The sequence below is a fragment of the Odocoileus virginianus genome, chromosome 22, assembly GCF_023699985.2.
Source record: "Odocoileus virginianus isolate 20LAN1187 ecotype Illinois chromosome 22, Ovbor_1.2, whole genome shotgun sequence".
Classification (NCBI taxonomy): Eukaryota; Metazoa; Chordata; class Mammalia; order Artiodactyla; family Cervidae; genus Odocoileus; species Odocoileus virginianus.
The window spans coordinates 23,738,387-23,743,769 of NC_069695.1; the positions used below are offsets into that span (position 1 = coordinate 23,738,387).

Sequence of the window (5,383 nt, forward strand, 5' to 3'; positions counted from 1 at the left end):
GCAGGCATATTCTTTACCATTGAGCCACCAGGGAAGCCCAGGCAACAGAAATGCACACATATATTTGGTTCACATTGAAAGACCTAGTCAATGATTACATATTTTTATTATTTGCCTGGTAAAAAAGAGAGAGAGAGAGACGGAGAGGAGGTCTGATGCTTCCCCTGAATTTAAGGATCTATCTAGTGCTTTTGTGGCTGTCTTTGTCCCTCTGAAATTTCTGGCTTCTGAGCTGGGCTCCGAGCAGGGAAATCAGCGGGGAGGGCTGAGGCCCGCCGACATTGACCTGGAAGAGGGTTCGCTTGGAGAAGAAAGTTTGGAGCCAGAGGCAGGCTGCGGCCCAGGGAGGTGATTCTCCCAGCCTCCAGATGACAAAGGTTGCATTTACACCTGGCTAGGAGGTTTAATCATCTACCATTTCCAAACACAGCAGGCTAACAACCGGCTGGCCTGAAAATCATAAATTAAAAGAAAAAAATCACCAACAAGAAGCAGCGTAAGAGGAAGGAGGGAAGAAGTGGGTCAGTGTCTTTGCTTGTGAGCGCCCTGGCTAGGGGGACTTTGGATAGGAAGGCTGTAAAGGGGGGCTGTGGTGGGGCCCTGGGTGAGGGTCTTGGGTGAGCGGCTTTGAGTAGGAGACCTGTGGAGCGGGGCCATGGATGGGGCCTACTGGGGGTCGTGGGTAGCCCCTTGGTGAAGAGTTGGGGGTGGTGTCCCTTGGAATGCCCAGGGTGAGAGGCTGAACGGTGTTCTCCAGGTGAGCAGACTCAGCCCAGTTGTCACTGGCCCCATGAGAAAATAGCCACCTGCCCCACGGGCTGTCTTTCTCACATGGCTCTGAGCAAATATGTATCTGCCATAAAAATCTTCCTCCAGGGGCTTGCAGAGAGGGCTGTGCCCTGCTGCCAGTTCTTCTATGCCATCGCCTTCTGGTTAGAGGTGGTCCAACTAGGCACCAGGCAGTCTGGCTTAGGGTTGCCCACTCCCCGCCTCATGCCAGGCAGTCTGGGTTCAAGTCTCAACTCCAGCATTCACTTGTGGCCTTGAGCAGGTAACTTCTTGGAAAAAGGCAAGCTTTGTTTGGGTCATGAATGGTCAACTTAGGTGTAGAGTGATAGTGGCTGTGCTCAAGGTGTGTGAACCAAAATGATGCTGAATTTCCGGGTGGAAGAAAGTAGGAGGCACTTGTACTCAGGGAATAGTGTTTATATGTTAATTTTTCATGCATTGTTTTGAACCACTGAGAAAGAGCCGTAGAGCCTCACTGATGCATAGGAGCTTCATAATAAAATCTTTATGGCAGAGGAATGAACCATCTTTTCAGTGATTAGCAATAAATATTATTGAGTGTCTGCTATATACATGATATGCTGGGCAGTGCAGGGGACGTGGCAGAATTGATCCAGGCCCTCCTCCCTCAATAAATTTACCATCTTGATAGAAGACAAGACATACATGTAAATAGATAACCAACAACTCAAGATAACATATGTCAAATGCCAGAAGAGTTGTATTGTAGACAAACTAACTTGTGTCTTATCTTCCACTCACTTCATGAAGACAGAAACCACATCTGTCTTGTTCACCACGAGGTCCCCTCTGCCCACGTCTGCATTATCACTAAGACTTACTGAGCATTTACTGTCATCCAGGCACCTTTGCCCTTTCTAGGTATTAACTCCTCTAAGTGTATAATACAGACTATAATGGAGATATGTCAACAGCTGCCCCCCTGCCCCCTGTCTTTTTTTTTTTTCGGGTGCACCATGAAGCTTGCAGGATTTTAATAACAGTTCCCGGACCAGAGACGGACTCTGTCACTGGCAGTGGAAGCATGGTGTTCTAACCACTGGACAGCCAGTCAAGTCCCAATAGCCCTGTTTTTAAGATTTTAAGGAAAGTGAGGCTCAGGGAGATGGAAAACTTGCTTTTGTAATGTCAGACACAGACAGCTGCTGTCTTCCTGTGCCTGGTGCTGTGTCTAGCATGAGGGACAGGAAAACATGTTCATAGCTCCCCCCCCCCCCCCCAACATCCCACGTGCTGTGCTGCAGGAGAATCTCATGTTGCTCATGTTAGGGAACAAGTGGGTCAGAGAGGTCAAGGTCATGCCCAAGTTATGGGTTGGTAGGGGGCACTGCCTGAATCTACTCCCTAACCAAGGGGCTGGGGACTTCCCAGGTGGCACTAGTGGTAAGGAACCCACCTGCCAATGCAGGAGACCTTCTAGATGCGAGTTTGATCCCTGGGTTGGGAAGATCCCCTGGAGGAGGGCAAGGCAATCCACTCCAGTATTCTTGCCTGGAGAGTCCCATGGACAGATGAGCCTGGTGGGATACAGCCCATGGGGTCTCAAAGATTCAGAAGCGACTGAATTGACTTACTTGGCATGCATTCACCAAGGGACTGACCTGGATCAAGGCAAGCATTTGGAGTTCAGAGGATGGGGTGGTGAAGGACGTCTTCTCCCAGAAAGTGGATGGATTCTCCAGAAGGAACCAGATTCAGATCAGTGGGGAGCATGAGAGAGAGGAGGAAAGGGGGTGGGAAGGCTGTATAGGACCCTTGTTGGGTGTTTGTGGCAGCCGCCTGGCTGGAGGGAAGGGCATGTGTGGGTCGGCAGGGGCTGGGACAGGGCAGAAGGGAGATCTGGGATAGATTATAAAAGGCCTTGAGTATCAGGCAAAGGAGGCAAGTTCCTGAAGGACGAGACTCCACAGAAATAAACTGGCCACATTTGGAGGGCTTAATGTATCTGGATCTCTGGCTGGGTCCAAACAAATGATAAGCCTGGCATGGCCTTTCGTTTCTTCAAGCTTTAGTTATATTGAGTTACATAACATCTTTAATCAAGGCCACTGGAAAATTACACAAAACGTTTGTTTCATATGGCATGGGAAAATGTAAAAGCCTTGCAGAGGGATGCCAGCGCCTCCCTCTCTCCCTCCCTCCCTCCCTCCCCTTCTTTCTTCTCGTTCTTTTCAGTTACCGGGCACTCTGAAGTTCCACTCCCTGTGACTGTGGAAATGGAGCGGGCAGTGAGGCACAAGGTGTGGACTTGTAAGGCAGCAGGAGAGCTCAGCGCTGCTAGAAAGCGGTCATTTCAGTACCAGGGACCCTGGGGGTCCGGCCCCAGAGCTCTCTGTGCCACTGGTGTGGGCTCCAACTGCGTGTGTGACCTTAAACACTGACGCTGATGACTCCAAGGTTTTGTTTTTCCACCTGTGCAAAGGAAGACCTAGTTCTGCTGCCTTTGCGTGAATGAGCGAGCAGATTTGCGAAAGCAAACCTGGACATCACGCAAGCAGCAGAGTTGCCACTCTGGGTAGAACCAGATGGTGGAAGCGCTTCCCATTGTTGGCTCCAATACGAAGGCAGCATCTCACTCAGCAGCCAGACCTGCTCTGTCTGTTACTGGGAAGCCTGGATGGGGATGGAGGCAGGGGGAGGAAGCAGCAGTGGAATAAAGACATCTAGACTGTTTATTGCTCTTTTGTTAGTGTTTCTTATTTTGTTTGCTGTGTTTCCTGGACCTATGTGTGTGCGCTCCTTTGTGTCTGCCTCTTAGCAACCCCATGGACTGTAGCCCGCCAGGCTCCTCTGACCGTGGTACTTTTTTCAGGCAAGAATACTGGAGTGGGTTGCCATTTCCTCCTCCGGGAGATCTTCCCAACCCAAGAATCGAACCCAGGTCTCTTACATCTCCTACACTGGCAGGCAGATTCTTTACCACCAGTGCCATCTGGGAAGCCCCTCCAGACCTTTGGAAAGTTAAAAAAAAAAACACAAAAATGTAAGTGGGATATCTGACGGCTTGTTCTTTGATGAAAAGTATCTAAACGAAGCCAACGGTAAAAGTCAGAAGATGGTGCTGGTATTTAGCTCTCTAATTTAGTATGTAAATCTTTGTATTTCTTTATTATTATTATTATTTTTGGTTGTTTTATTTTTTGGCCACAGAGGCAGGTGGGATCTTTGCTCTCCCAACAGGGATTGAACCCACATACCCTTCAGCGGAAGTGAGGAGTCTTAACCACTGGGCTGCCAGGGAAGTCCTTATATTTCTTTTTTGGAAAATAATTCTTTTTTTTAAGGACAAAGGGCAAAATTATTTCCTTAAATTAAGAAAATATAATTGTTAAAATGTCTTTGATAACTGTTGCAAAATCTTCTCTCACTTGTTCTAAGCCTCAGAAAAGTCAAGTCTGAAGGAGACATGGGGTGGACCCCACATGGGGTCATGTGGAACTTACCGTGGAGGGGCAGACTCGGCTGAAAATAGGTTTGAGATTTTCCTCAAAACTCTACATATTTTCCAAAAGGATATTTGCAAAGCTTTGATTAGGCAAGCCGGTTTTCTTGTTTTCCTGTCCCCTTACAAGATTCAAACTCAGTTGGCCACCCACTGATACAAATCTGTAAATAAACTAAATCCCCCTTTGAACACACTCGCCCCTCGCTTGCTATCTTATGAAGATGTTTGGGGAAGAGGCTCAGCAGAGGCCGGTGTGTGTGCCCTTTGCTAAGCAGGCCTGGAAGGCGATAGGTCTCTTGGAGAGGACTCAGGGACGGACAGACCACAAAACATGCCTGTGGAATCTGGCTCCCTGACCCCTTCCTGTCACTGCCCCGCTGTGTGTGTGGGTGGGTGGGTGGTGGAGAGTGTTTGTAGTGTGTGTGGGTGTTGATAGTGGAAGATGCTGATTCTGTAGAGACTGATATTTTCATCAAGACTTGTGCCTTGCGCCTTGTGGTGGGATGGGAGAAGTGTGGACAACAGAATTTTAAAAAATATTATTTGGAAACTTCCCTGGCAATCCACTGGTTAAGACTCTGCCCTCCTAATGCAGGAGGTACAGGTTCAATCCAAGGTTGGGAAACTAAAATCCTGCATGTCGCGTGGTGTGGCCAAAAAATAAATAAAATAAAAATATTTTTATTGAGATATAATTGACATAAAACATTATATTAGTTTGAGGTGTACAACATAATGATTTTATATTTGTGTGTATTAGGAAATGATCACTACGTCCATCATCACACATAGCTACAAATCTTTTTTTCTCGTGATGAGAACTTTTAAGATCTGCCTTCATAGCATCTGTCAAATATACTACTGAATATTGAGTATTATTGATTACAATCAATACGGAGTATATTTAGTATATAATCAGTACTATTATTGATTATAATAACCACAGTATACATTACATCTCCATGACTCATTTAAAATTTTTTTTAAAGTTATCACATTTCCTAAACACAAGTTTTCTTTCTGCTCCCTTCCTGCACCTTCCAGTGCTCCACATTTTCTCTCATTTCTTCATTTCACTATTTTCTTTAAATGGCTCCTTTCTGCTCCCACCTTCTTTAATTTTCTTAT

At 46.8% G+C, this 5,383-nt stretch overlaps 1 long non-coding RNA gene across 1 annotated transcript; it reads left to right on the forward strand.

Moving 5' to 3' along the window:
- Positions 1-438: 438 nt before the first annotated feature.
- LOC139030435 (uncharacterized) lies at positions 439-3,483 on the forward strand. Its single transcript, XR_011482803.1, has 2 exons — positions 439-521; positions 2,986-3,483. It is a non-coding gene; the product is annotated as an uncharacterized lncRNA (long non-coding RNA).
- Positions 3,484-5,383: the final 1,900 nt, after the last annotated feature.